The following is a 15473-nucleotide window of genomic DNA, read 5'->3' as shown; positions in this document are numbered from 1 at the left end:
GTGTTCCATCGTCATTAGGAGGCCCTGAACGTTAAAATTAACAATCAGTTTAGCGTCGGATTCGAAAAAGTAGACTCACAGGAGAACGACCATAAGGTGCCCGAGGCAGCAATATACCCTTGGAGAGAAGTCGGCTGAATGACGATGTATTGAAACTAGACGCAATTTGAGTGTTCCATCGTCATTAGGAGGCCATTAACATTACAATTAAGCATCAGTTATGCGTCGGATTCGAAAATCTAGACACAGGAGACGGATCATAAGTTGCCCGAGGCAGCAATATCCCCTTATAGATAAGTCGGCTGGAGGACGATGTATTGAATCTCGACGCAATTTGAGTGTTCCATCATCATTAGGAGGCCCTTAACGTTACAATTAACTATCAGTTTTGCGTCTGATTCGAAAATTTAGACTCACTGGAGAACGACGATAATGTACCCGAGGCAGCAATAGACCCGTGGAGACAAGTCGGCTGAATGACGATGTATTTAATCTCGACGCAATGTGTGTGTTCCATCGTCATTAGGAGGCCCTGAACGTTACAATTAACAATCAGTTTAGCGTCGGATACAAAAAACTAGACTCACAGGTCAACGACCATAAGGTGCCCGAGGCAGCAATAGACCCTTGCGGACAAGTCGGCAGAATGACGATGTATTGAATCTAGACGCAATATGAGTGTTCCACCGTCATTAGGAGGCCATTAACGTTACGATTAACCATCAGTTTTGCGTCGGATTCGAAAATTTAGACTCACAGGAGACGGATCATAAGTTGCCCGAGGTAGCAATATCCCCTTGTAGATAAGTCGGCTGGAGGACGATGTATTGAATCTCGACCGAATTTGAGTGTTCCATCGTAAATAGGAGGCGCTGAACGTAACAATTAACTATCAGTTTTGCGTTGGATACGAAAATCTAGACTCACAGGAGACGGACCATATGGAGCCCGAGGCAGCAACATCCCCTTGGAGACAAGGCGGCTGGAGGACGGTGTATTGAATCTCGACGCAATTTGAGTGTTCCATCATCATTAGGAGGCCCTTAACGTTACAATTAACTATCAGTTCTGCGTCTGATTCGAAAATTTAGACTCACAGGAGAACGACCATAAGGTGCCCGAGGCAGCAATAGACCCTTGGAGACAAGTCGGCTGGAGGTCGATGTATTGCATGTCGACGCAATTTGAGTGTTCCATCGTCATTAGGAGGTCATGAACGTTACAATTAACTGTCAGCTTTGCGTCGGATTCGAAACTCCAGACTCACAGGAGAACCACCATAAGGTGCCAGAGGCAGCAAGAGACTCTTGGATACAAGTCGGCTGGAGGACGATGTATTGAATTTCGTTGCAATTTGAGTGTTCCAACGTCATTAGGAGGCACTGAACGTTTCAATTAACTTGCAGTTTCGCGTCGGATTCGAAAATCTACACTCACAGGAGACGGACCATATGGTACCCAAGGCAGCAATACCCCTTGGAGTCAAGTCGGCTGGAGGACTATGTATTTAATCTCGACGCAATTTGAGTGTTCCATATTCGTTTGGAGGCCCTTAACTTTACAATTAACCATTAGTCTTGCGTCGGATTTGAAAATCTAAACGCACAGGAGCATGAGCATAAGGTGCCAGAGGCAGCAATAACCCTTGGAGACATATCGGCTGGAGGACGATGTATTGAATCGCGACGCAATTAGAGTGTCCCATCGTCATTATGAGACCCTGAACGTTACATTAACTATCAGTTTTTCGTCTGATTCGCAAATTTAGACTCACTGGAGAACGACGATAAGGTGCCCGAGGCAGCAATAGATCCTTGGAGTCAAGTCGGCTGGAGGACGATGTATTGAATCTCGACGCAATTTGAGTGTTGATTCGCCATTAGGAGGCGCTGAACGTTACAATTAACTATCAGTTTTGCGTCGGATACGAACATCTAGACTCACAGGAGAACGACCATAAGGTGCCCGGGGCAGCAATTGACCCTTGGAGACAAGTCGGCTGAATGACGATGTATTGAATCTCGACGTAATTTGAGTGTTCCATCGTCATTAGGAGGCCCTGAGCTTTACAATTAACTATCAGTTTTGCGTCGGTTACGAAAATCTAGACGCACGGGAGACGAATCATATGGTGACCGAGCAGCAATATCCCCTTGAAGACAAGTCGGCTGGAGGACGATGTATTGAATGTGGACGTAATTTGAGTGTTCCATCGTCATTAGGAGGCCCTGAACGTTACAATTAACAATCAGTTGTGCGTCGGATTCGAAAATCTAGACTCACAGGAGAACGACCATAATATGCCCGAGGCAGCAATAGATCCTTGGAGTCAAGTCGGCTGGAGGACGATGTATTGAATTTCGAGGCAATTTGAGTGTTCCATCGTCTTTAGGAGGCCATTAACATTACAATTAAGCACCAGTTATGCGTCGGAATCGAAAATGTAGACTCACAGGAGACGGATCATAAGTTGCCCGAGGCAGCAATATCCCCTTGTAGATAAGTCGGCTGGAAAACGATTTATTGAATCTCGACGCAATTTTAGTGTTGCATCGTCATTAGGAGGCGCTGAACGTTACAGTTAACTATCAGTTTTGGGTCGGATACGAAAATCTAGAGTCATAGGAGACCTACCATATGGTGCCCGAGGCAGCAATATCCCCTTGAAGACAAGTCGACTGGAGGACGATGTATTGAGACTAGACGCAATTTGAGTGTTCCATCGTCAATAGGAGGCCATTAACATTACAATTAAGGATCAGTTATGCGTCGGATTCGAAAATGTAGACTCACAAGAGAACGACCATAAGGTGCCCGAGGCAGCAATAGACCCTTGGAGACAAGTCGGCTGGAGATTGATGTATTGCATCTCGACGCAATTTGAGTGTTCCATCGTCATTAGGAGGTCAAGAACGATACAATTAACTATCAGCTTTGCGTCGGATTCGAAAATCTAGACTCACAGGAGAACCACCATAAGGTGCCAGAGGCAGCAAGAGACTCTTGGAGACAAGTCGGCTGAAGGACGATGTATTGCATCTCGACGCAATTTGAGTCTTCCACCGTCATTGGGTGGCACTGAACGTAACTATTAACTTGCAGTTTCGCGTCGGATTCGAAAATCTACACTCACAGGAGACGGACCATATGGTACCCAAGGCAGCAATATCCCCTTGGAGACATGTCGGCTGAATGACGCTGTATTGAAACTAGACGCAATTTGAGAGTTCCATCGTCATTAGGAGGACACTAACATTACAATTAAGCACCAGTTATTCGTCGGAATCGAAAATCTAGACGCACAGGAGACGGATCATAAGTTGCCCGGGGCAGCAATATCCCCTTGTAGATAAGTCGGCAGGAGGACGATGTATTGAATCTCGACGCAATTTTAGTGTTGCATCGTCATTAGGAGGCGCTGAACGTTACAGTTAACTATCAGTTTTGGGTCGGATACGAAAATCTAGAGTCATAGGAGACGGACCATATGGTGCCCGAGGCAGCAATATCCGCTTGGGGACAAGTCGGCTGGAGGACGATGTATTGAATCTCGACAAAATTTTAGTGTTCCGTCGTCATTAGGAGGCGCTGAACGTTACAATTAACTATCAGCAATGCGTCGGATTCGAAAATCTAGACTCACAGGAGAACAACATTAAGGTGCCCGAGGCAGCAATAGACCCTTGGAGACTAGTCGGATGGAGGACGATGTATTGAATCTCGACGCAATTTGAGTGTTCCATCGTCATTAGGAGGCGAGAACGTTACAATTAACAATCAGTTTAGCGTCGAATTCGAAAAAGTAGACTCACAGGAAAACGACCATAAGGTGCCCGAGGCAGCAATAGACCCTTCGAGACATGTCGGCTGAATTGCGATGTATTGGACTAGACGCAATTTGAGTGTTCCATCGTCATTAGGAGGCCATTAACATTACAATGAAGCATGAGTTATGCGTCGGATTCGAAAATCTAAACTCACAGGAGACGGATCATAAGTCGCCCGGGGCAACAATATCCCCTTGTAGATAAGTCGGCAGGAGGACGATGTATTGAATCTCGACGCAATTTGAGTGTTCCATCGTCATTAGGAGGCGCTGAACGTTACAATTTACTATCAGTTATGTGTCGGATTCGAGAATTTAGACTCACAGGAGAACGACCATAAGGTACCGGGCAGCAACAGACCCGTGGAGACAAGTCGGCTGGAGGTCGATATATTGCATCTCGACGCAATTTGAGTGTTCCATTGTCACTAGGAGGTCATGAACGTTACAATTAACTGTCAGCTTTGCGTCGGATTCGAAAATCTAGACTCACAGGAGAACCACCATAAGGTGCCAGAGGCAGCAAGAGACTCTTGGAGAAAAGTCGGCTGAAGTACGATGTATTGCATCTCGACGCAATTTGAGTGTTCCAACGTCATTAGGAGGCACTGACCATTACAAATAACTTGCAGTTTCGCGTCGGATTCGAAAATCTACACTCACAGGAGACGGAACATATGGTACCCAAGGCAGCAATTTCCCCTTTGGGGACAAGTCGGCTGGAGGACGATGTATTGAGTCTCGACGCAATTTGAGTGTTCCATATTCGTTAGGAGGCCCTTAACGTTACAATTAACTATTAGTTTTGCGTCGGATTTGAAAATCTAAACGCACAGGAGCACGACCATAAGGTGCCAGAGGCAGCAGTAGACCCTTGGAGACATGTCGGCTGGAGGACGATGTATTTAATCTCGACGCAATTTGAGTTTTCCATCGTCATTAGGAGGCCATGAACATTACAATTAACTATCAGTTATGCGTCGGATTCGAAAATCTAGACTCACAGGAGAACGACCATAAGGTGCGCGAGGCAGCAATAGATCCTTGGAGACAAGTCGGCTGGAGGACGATGTATTGAATTTCGACGCAATTTGAGTGTTCCATCGTCATTAGCCGGCCCTGAACGTTACAATTAACTAGCAGTTTCGCGTCGGATCTGAAAATCTTGACTCACTGAAACAGCCCGTATGGTGCCCAAGGCAGCATTATCCCCTTGGAGTCAAGTCGGCTCGAGGACGATGTATTGAGTCTCGACGCAATTTGAGTGTTCCATCGTCATTAGGAGGCTCTTAACGTTAGAATTAACTATAAGTTTTGCGTCTCATTCGAAAATTTAGACTCACAGGAGATCGACCATCAGGTGCCCGAGGCAGCAGAAGACCCTTGGAGACAAGTCGGCTGGAGGACGATGTATTGGATCTCGACGCAATTTGTGTGTTGATTCGTCATTATGAGACGCTGATCGTTACAATTAACTATCACTTTAGCGTCGGATTCGAAAATCTAGACTCTGAGGAGAACGACCATAAGGTGCCCGAGGCAGCAATAGACCCTTGGAGACAAGTCGGCTGAATGACGATGTATTGAATCTCGACAAAATTTTAGTGCTCCACTATCATTCGGAGGCGCTGAACCTTACAATTAACTATCAGCAATGCGTCGGATTCGAAAATCTAGACTCACAGGAGAACGACCTTAAGGTGCCTGAGGCAGCAATAGATCCTTGGAGACTAGTCGGCTGGAGGACGATGTATTGAATCTCGACGCAATTTGAGTGTTCCGTCGTCATTAGGAGGCGCTGAACGTTACTATTAACTATCAGTTTTGCGTCGGATACGAAAATCTAGACTCACAGGAGACGGACCATATTGTGCCCGGGGCAGCAATATCCCCTTGGAGACAAGTCGGCTGAAGGACGGTGTATTGATTTTGGACGTAATGTGAGTGTTCCATCGTCATTAGGAGGACCTGAACGTTACAATTAACAATCACTTTAGCGTCGGATACAAAAAACTAGACTCACAGGAGAACGACCATAAGGTGCCCGAGGCAGCAATAGACCCTTGCGGACAAGTCGGCAGAATGACGATGTATTGAATCTAGACGCAATATGAGTGTTCCACCGTCATTAGGAGGCCATTAACGTTACGATTAACCATCAGTTTTGCGTCGGATTCGAAAATTTAGACTCACAGGAGAACGACCATAAGGTGCCCGAGGCAGCAATAGACCCTTGGAGACAAGTCGGCTGGAGGTCGATGTATTGCATGTCGACGCAATTTGAGTGTTCCATCGTCATTAGGAGGTCATGAACGTTACAATTAACTGTCAGCTTTGCGTCGGATTCGAAACTCCAGACTCACAGGAGAACCACCATAAGGTGCCAGAGGCAGCAAGAGACTCTTGGAGACAAGTCGGCTGGAGGACGATGCATTGAATTTCGTTGCAATTTGAGTGTTCCAACGTCATTAGGAGGCACTGAACGTTTCAATTAACTTGCAGTTTCGCGTCGGATTCGAAAATCTACACTCACAGGAGACGGACCATATGGTACCCAAGGCAGCAATATCCCCTTGGAGACAAGTCGGCTGGAGGTCGATGTATTGCATGTCGACGCAATTTGAGTGTTCCATCGTCATTAGGAAGTCATGAACGTTACAATTAACTGTCAGCTTTGCGTCGGATTCGAAACTCCAGACTCACAGGAGAACCACCATAAGGTGCCCGAGGCAGCAATAGACTCTTGGAGGCAAGTCAGCTGAAGAACGATGTTTTGAATCTCGGCGCAATTTGAGTGTTCCAGCGTCATTAGCAGGCCCTGAACGTTACAACTAACTAGCAGTTTCGCGTCGGATCCGAAAATCTTGACTCACAGAAACGGCCCATATGGTGCCCAAAGCAGCAATATACCCTTGGAGACAAGTCGGCTCGAGGACGATGTATTGAGTCTCGACGCAATTTGAGTGTTCCATCGTCATTAGGAGGCTCTTAACGTTTGAATTTTGCGTCTCATTCGAAAATTTAGACTCACAGGAGAACGACCATAAGGTGCCCGGGACAGCAATAGACCCTTGGAGACAAGTCGGCTGAATGACGATGTATTGAATCTCGTCGTAATTTGAGTGTTCCATCGTCATTAGGAGGCCCTGAGCTTTACAATTAACTATCAGTTTTGCGTCGGATACGAAAATCTAGACGCACGGAAGACGAATCATATGGTGACCGAGCAGCAATATCCCCTTGAAGACAAGTCGGCTGGAGGACGATGTATTGAATGTGGACGTAATTTGAGTGTTCCATCGTCATTAGGAGGCCCTGAACGTTACAATTAACAATCAGTTTAGCGTCGGATTCGAAAATCTAGACTCACAGGAGAACGACCATAAGATGCCCGAGGCAGCAATAGATCCTTGGAGTCAAGTCGGCTGGAGGACGATGTATTGAATTTCGACGCAATTTGAGTGTTCCATCGTCTTTAGGAGGCCATTAACATTACAATTAAGCACCAGTTATGCGTCGCAATCGAAAATGTAGACTCACAGGAGACGGATCATAAGTTGCCCGAGGCAGCAATATCCCCTTGTAGATAAGTCGGCTGGAAAACGATGTATTGAATCTCGACGCAATTTTAGTGTTGCATCGTCATTAGGAGGCGCTGAACGTTACAGTTAACTATCAGTTTTGGGTCGGATACGAAAATCTAGAGTCATAGGAGACCTACCATATGGTGCCAGAGGCAGCAATATCCCCTTGAAGACAAGTCGACTGGAGGACGATGTATTGAGACTAGACGCAATTTGAGTGTTCCATCGTCAATAGGAGGCCATTAACATTACAATTAAGGATCAGTTATGCGTCGGATTCGAAAATGTAGACTCACACGAGAACGACCATAAGGTGCCCGAGGCAGCTATAGACCCTTGGAGACAAGTCGGCTGGAGGTCGATGAATTGCATGTCGACGCAATTTGAGTGTTCCATCGTCATTAGGAGGTCATGAACGTTACAATTAACTGTCAGCTTTGCGTCGGATTCGAAACTCCAGACTCACAGGAGAACCACCATAAGGTGCCAGAGGCAGCAAGAGACTCTTGGAGACAAGTCGGCTGGAGGACTATGTATTGAATCTCGACGCAATTTGAGTGTTCCATATTCGTTAGGAGGCCCTTAACGTTACAATTAACCATTAGTCTTGCGTCGGATTTGAAAATCTAAACGCACAGGAGCATGACCATAAGGTGCCAGAGGCAGCAATAACCCTTGGAGACATGTCGGCTGGAGGACGATGTATTGAATCGCGACGCAATTAGAGTGTCCCATCGTCATTATGAGACCCTGAACGTTACATTAACTATCAGTTTTTCGTGTGATTCGCAAATTTAGACTCACTGGAGAACGACGATAAGGTGCCGGAGGCAGCAATAGATCCTTGGAGTCAAGTCGGCTGGAGGACGATGTATTGAATTTCGACGCAATTTGAGTGTTCCATAGTCATTAGGAGGCCATGAACGTTAGAATTAACTATCAGATTTGCGTTGGATTCGAAAATCTAGACTCACAGGAGAACCACCATAAGGTGCCCGAGGCAGCAATAGACTCTTGGAGGCAAGTCAGCTGAAGAACGATGTTTTGAATCTCGGCGCAATTTGAGTGTTCCAGCGTCATTAGCAGGCCCTGAACGTTCCAATTAACTAGCAGTTTCGCGTCGGATCCGAAAATCTTGACTCACAGAAACGGCCCATATGCTGCCCAAGGCAACAATATCCCCTTGGAGACATGTCGGCTGGAGGACGATGTATTGAATCTCGACGTAATTTGAGTGTTCCATCGTCATTAGGAGGCCCTGAACGTTACAATTAACAATCAGTTTAGCGTAGGATTCGAAAATGTAGACTCTCAGGAGAACGACCATAAGGTGCCCGAGGCAGCAATAGACCCTTGGAGACAAGTCGGCTGAATGACGATGTATTGAAACTAGACGCAATTTGAGTGTCCATCGTCATTAGGAGGCCAATAACATTACAATTAAGCATCAGTTATGCGTCGGATTCGAAAATCTATTCACAGGAGACAGATCATAAGTTGCCCGTGGCAGCAATATCCCCTTGTAGATAAGTCGGCTGGAGGACGATGTATTGAATCTCGACGCCATTTGAGTGTTCCATCGTCATTAGGAGGCGCTGAACATTACAATTAACTATCTGTTATGCGTCGGATTCGAAAATGTAGACTCACAGGAGAACGACCATAAGGTGCCCGAGGCAGCAATAGACCCTTGGAGACAAGTCGGCTGGAGGTCGATGTATTGCATCTCGACGCAATTTGAGTGTTCCATCGTCATTAGGAGGTCAAGAACGTTACAATTAACTGTCAGCTTTGCGTCGGATTCGAAAATCTAAACTCACAGGAGAACCACCATAAGGTGCCAGAGGCAGCAAGAGACTCTTGGAGACAAGTCGGTTGAAGGACGATGTATTGCATCTCGACGCAATTCGAGTGTTCCAACGTCATTAGGAGGCGCTGAACGTTACAATTAACTGTCAGTTTTGGGTCGGATACGAAAATCTAGAGTCATAGGAGACGGACCATATGGTGCCCGAGGCACCAATATCCGCTTGGAGACAAGTCGCCTGGAGGACGATGTTTTGAATCTCGACGTAATTTGAGTATTCCATCGTCATTTGGAGGCCCTGAACTTTACAATTAACTATCAGTTTAGCGTCGGATTCGAAAATCTAGACTCTGAGGAGAACGACCATAAGGTGCCCGAGGCAGCAATAGACCCTTGGAGACAAGTCGCCTGGAGGTCGATATATTGCATCTCGACGCAATTAGAGTGTTCCATCGACATTAGGAGGCCATTAACGTTACAATTAACCATCAGTTTTACGTCGGATTCGAAAATGTAGACTCACAGTAGACGGATCATAAGTTGCCCGAGGTCGCGATATCCCCTTGTAGATAAGTCGGCTGGAGGGCGATGTATTGAATCTCGACGGAATTTGAGTGTTCCATCATCATTAGGAGGCGCTGAACGTAACAATTAACTATCAGTTTTGCGTCCGATACGAAAATCTAGACTCACAGCAACATTCCTTGGAGACAAGGCGGCTGGAGGACGATGTATTGAATTTCGACGCAATTTGAGTGTTCCATCGTCATTTGGAGGCGCTGAACTTTAAAATTAACTATCAGTTATTCGTCGGATTCGAAAATTTAGACTCACAGGAGAACGACCATAAGGTGCCCGAGGCAGCAATAGACCCTTGGAGACAAGTCGGCAGGAGGTCGATGTATTGCATCTCGACGCAATTTGAGTGTTCCATCGTCATTAGGAGGTCAAGAACGTTACAATTAACTGTCAGCTTTGCGTCGGATTCGAAAATCTAAACTCACAGGAGAACCACCATAAGGTGCCAGAGGCAGCAAGAGACTCTTGGAGACAAGTCGGTTGAAGGACGATGTATTGCATCTCGACGCAATTTGAGTGTTCCAACGTCATTAGGAGGCGCTGAACGATACAATTAACTATCAGTTTTGGGTCGGATACGAAAATCTAGAGTCATAGGAGACGGACCATATGGTGCCCGAGGCAGCAATATCCGCTTGGAGACAAGTCGGCTGGAGGACGATGTATTGAATCTCGACGTAATTTGAGTGTTCCATCGTCATTAGGAGGCCCTGAGCTTTACAATTAACTATCTGTTTTGCGTCGGATTCGAAAATCTAGACTCTGAGGAGAACGACCATAAGGTGCAATAGACCCTTGGAGACAAGTCGGCTGGAGGTCGATATATTGCATCTCGACGCAATTTGAGTGTTCCATCGTCATTAGAGTCCCCGAACGTTACAATTAACTATCAGTTTTGCGTCGGTTTCGAAAACCTAGACTCACAGGAGAACCACCATAAGGCGCCCGAGGCAGCAATAAACCCTTGGAGACAAGACGGCTGAATGACGATGTATTGAATCTCGACAAAATGTTAGTGTTCCATCGTCATTAGGAGGCGCTGAACGTTACAATTAACTATCAGCTAAGCGTCGGATTCGAAAATCTAGACTCACAGGAGAACGACCTTAAGGTGCCCGAGGCAGCATAGACCCTTGGAGACTAATCGGCTGGAGGACGATGTATTGAATCTCGACGGAATTTGAGTCTTCCAACGTCATTAGGAGGCACTGAACGTTACAAATAACTTGCAGTTTCGCGTCGGATTCGAAAATCTACACTCACAGGAGACGGACCATTTGGTACCCAAGGCAGCAATTTCCCCTTGGAGACAAGTCGCCTGGAGGACGATGTAATGAATCGCGACGCAATTTGAGTGTTCCATCCTCATTAGGAGACCCTGAACGTTACAATTAACTATCAGTTTTTCGTCTGATTCGCAAACTTAGACTCACTGGAGAACGACGATAAGGTGCCCGAGGCAGCAATAGACCCTTGGAGACAAGTCGGCTGAATAACGATGTATTTAATCTCGACGCAATTTGAGTGTCCATCGTCATTAGGAGGCGCTGAACATTACAATTAACTATCAGTTATGCGTCGGATTCGAAAATCTAGACTCACAGGAGAACGACCATAAGGTGCCCGAGGCAGCAATAGATCCTTGGAGACAAATCGGCTGGAGGACGATGTATTGAATTTCGACGCAATTTGAGTGTTCCATCGTCATTAGGAGGCCATGATAGTTAGTATTAACTATCAGATTTGCGTTGGGTTCGAAAATCTAGACTCACAGGAGAACCACCATAAGGTGCGCCAGGCAGCAATATCCTCTTGGAGACAAGTCGGCTGAAGGACGATGTATTGAATCTCGGCGCAATTTGAGTGTTCCAGCGTCATTAGCCGGCGCTGAACGTTACAATTAACTAGCAGTTTCGCGTCGGATCCGAAAATCTTGACTCTCAGAAACGGCCCATATGCTGCCCAAGGCAACAATATCCCCTTGGAGACAATTCGGCTCGAGGACGATGTATTGAGTCTCGACGCAATTTGAGTGTTCCATCGTAATTGGAGGCTCTTAACGTTAGAATTAACTATAAGTTTTGCGTCTGATTCGAAAATTTAGACTCATAGGAGAACAACCATAAGGTGCCCGAGGCAGCAATAGACCCTTGGAGACAAGTCGGCTGGAGGACGATGTATTGAATCTCGACGCAATTTGAGTGTTCATTCGCCATTAGAAGGCGCTGAACGTTACAATTAACTATCAGTTATGCGTCGGATACGAAAATCTAGACTCACAGGAAACGAATCATATGGTGACCGAGGCAGCAATATCCCCTTGGAGACAAGTCGGCTGGAGGACGATGTATTGACTCTGGACGTAATTTGAGTGTTCCATCGTCATTAGGAGGCCCTGAACGTTACAATTAACTGTCAGTTTTGGGTCGGATACGAAAATCTAGAGTCATAGGAGACGGACCATATGGTGCCCGAGGCACCAATATCCGCTTGGAGACAAGTCGCCTGGAGGACGATGTTTTGAATCTCGACGTAATTTGAGTATGCCATCGTCATTTGGAGGCCCTGAACTTTACAATTAACTATCAGTTTAGCGTCGGATTCGAAAATCTAGACTCTGAGGAGAACGACCATAAGGTGCCCGAGGCAGCAATAGACCCTTGGAGACAAGTCGCCTGGAGGTCGATATATTGCATCTCGACGCAATTAGAGTGTTCCATCGTCATTAGGAGGCCATTAACGTTACAATTAACCATCAGTTTTACGTCGGATTCGAAAATGTAGACTCACAGGAGACGGATCATAAGTTGCCCGAGGTCGCGATATCCCCTTGGAGACAAGGCGGCTGGAGGACGATGTATTGAATCTCGACGCAATTTGAGTGTTCCATCGTCATTTGGAGGCGCTGAACGTTAAAATTAACTATCCGTTATTCGTCGGATTCGAAAATTTAGACTCACAGGAGAACGACCATAAGGTGCCCGAGGCAGCAATAGACCCTTGGAGACAAGTCCGCTGGAGGTCGATGTATTGCATCTCGACGCAATTTGAGTGTTCCATCGTCATTAGGAGGTCATGAACGTTACAATTAACTGTCAGCTTTGCGTCGGATTCGAAAATCTAGACTCAAAGGAGAACCACCATAAGGTGCCAGAGGCAGCAAGAGACTCTTGGAGACAAGTCGACTGAAGGACGATGTATTGCATCTCGACGCAATTTGAGTGTTCCAACGTCATTAGGAGGCATTGAACGTTACAATTAACTTGCAGTTTCGCGTCGGATTCGAAAATCTACACTCACAGGAGACGGACCATATGGTACCCAAGGCAGCAATATCCCCTTGGAGACAGGTCGGCTGGAGGACGATGTATTGAACCTCGACGCAATTTGAGTGTTCCATCGTCATTAGGAGCCGCTGAACGTTACATTTAACTATCAGTTATGCGTCGGATTCGAAAATCTAGACCACACAGGAGAACGACCATAAGGTGCCCGAGGCAGCAATAAACCCTTGGAGACAAGTCGGCAGGAGGACGATATATTGAATTTCGACGCAATTTGAGAGTTCCATCGTCATTACGAGGACATGAACGTTAGAATTAACTGTCAGCTTTGCGTTGGATTCGAAAATCTAGACTCACAGGAGAACGACCATAAGGTGCCCGCGGCAGCAATTGACCTTTGGAGACAAGTCGGCTGAATGACGATGTATTGAATCTCGACGCAATTTGAGTGTTCCATTGTCATTAGGAGCCGCTGAACGTTATATTTAACTATCAGTTATGCGTCGGATTCGAAAATCTAGACTCACAGGAGAACGACCATAAGGTGCCCGAGGCAGCTATATCACCTTGGAGACAAGTCGGCTGGAGGACGATGTATTGAACCTCGACGCAATTTGAGTGTACCATCGCCATTAGGAGGCTCTTAACGTTACAATTAACTATAAGTTTTGCGTCTGATTCGAAAATTTAGACTCACAGGAGAAAGACCATAAGGTTCCCAAGGCAGCAATAGACCCTTGGAGAAAAGTCGGCTGGAGGACGATGTATTGAATCTCGACGCAATTTGAGTGCTGAATCGCCATTAGGAGGCGCTGAACGTTACAATTAACTATCAGTTTTGCGTCGGATACAAAAAACTAGACTCACAGGAGAACGACCATAAGGTGCCCGAGGCAGCAATAGACCCTTGCGGACAAATCGGCAGAATGACGATGTATTGAATCTAGACGCAATATGAGTGTTCCATCGTCATTAGGAGGCCATTAACGTTACGATTAACCATCAGTTTTGCGTCGGATTCGAAAATTTAGACTCACAGGAGACGGATCATAAGTTGCCCGAGGTAGCAATATCCCCTTGTAGATAAGTCGGCTGGAGGACGATGTATTGAATCTCGACCGAATTTGATTGTTCCATCGTAAATAGGAGGCGCTGAACGTAACAATTAACTATCAGTTTTGCGTCGGATACGAAAATCTAGACTCACAGGAGCCCGAGGCAGCAACATCCCCTTGGAGACAAGGCGGCTGGAGGACGATGTATTGAATCTCGACGCAATTGAGTGTTCCATCATCATTAGGAGGCCCTTAACGTTACAATTAACTATCAGTTTTGCGTCTGATTCGAAAATTTAGACTCACAGGAGAACGAACATAAGGTGCCCGAGGAAGCAATAGACCCTTGGAGACAAGTCGGCTGGAGGTCGATGTTTTGCATGTCGACGCAATTTGAGTGTTCCATCGTCAATAGGAGGTCATGAACGTTACAATTAACTGTCAGCTTTGCGTCGGATTCGAAACTCCAGACTCACAGGAGATCCACCATAAGGTGCCAGAGGCAGCAAGAGACTCTTGGAGACAAGTCGGCTGGAGGACGATGTATTGAATTTCGTTGCAATTTGAGTGTTCCAACGTCATTAGGAGGCACTGAACGTTTCAATTAACTTGCAGTTTCGCGTCGGATTCGAAAATCTACACTCACAGGAGACGGACCATATGGTACCCAAGGCAGCAATATCCCCTTGGAGTCAAGTCGGCTGGAGGACTATGTATTTAATCTCGACGCAATTTGAGTGTTCCATATTCGTTAGGAGGCCCTTAACGTTACAATTAACCATTAGTCTTGCGTCGGATTTGAAAATCTAAACGCACAGGAGCATGACCATAAGGTGCCAGAGGCAGCAATAACCCTTGGAGACATGTCGGCTGGAGGACGATGTATTGAATCTCGACGCAATTTGAGTGTTGAATCGCCATTAGGAGGCGCTGAACGTTACAATTAACTATCAGTTTTGCGTCGGATACGAAAATCTATAATCATAGGAGAACGACCATAATTTGCCCGGGGCAGCAATTGACCCTTGGAGACAAGTCGGCTGAATGACGAAGTATTGAATCTCGACGCAATTTGAGTGTTCCATCGTCATTAGGAGGCGTTGAACATTACAATTAACTATCAGTTATGCGTCGGATTCTAGGTTCCGATGCTCCACTTCAGGTTTACTCCATCCCTTGGACTTAAGTACAAGAAGACTGACTCTTCTTACTGACTATGTTTTGAACCATTCATGTGACACTAGTTATAGATTCCGATGCTTCACTTCAGGTTTACTGTATCCCTAGGACCTTCTTATTGACGATGAAAGACAGAAATTGCATCGGAAATAAATACAA

The sequence above is a fragment of the Schistocerca piceifrons genome, unplaced genomic scaffold, assembly GCF_021461385.2.
Source record: "Schistocerca piceifrons isolate TAMUIC-IGC-003096 unplaced genomic scaffold, iqSchPice1.1 HiC_scaffold_2179, whole genome shotgun sequence".
Taxonomy (NCBI): Eukaryota; Metazoa; Arthropoda; class Insecta; order Orthoptera; family Acrididae; genus Schistocerca; species Schistocerca piceifrons.
Note: the sequence above shows the minus strand (reverse complement) of the source record.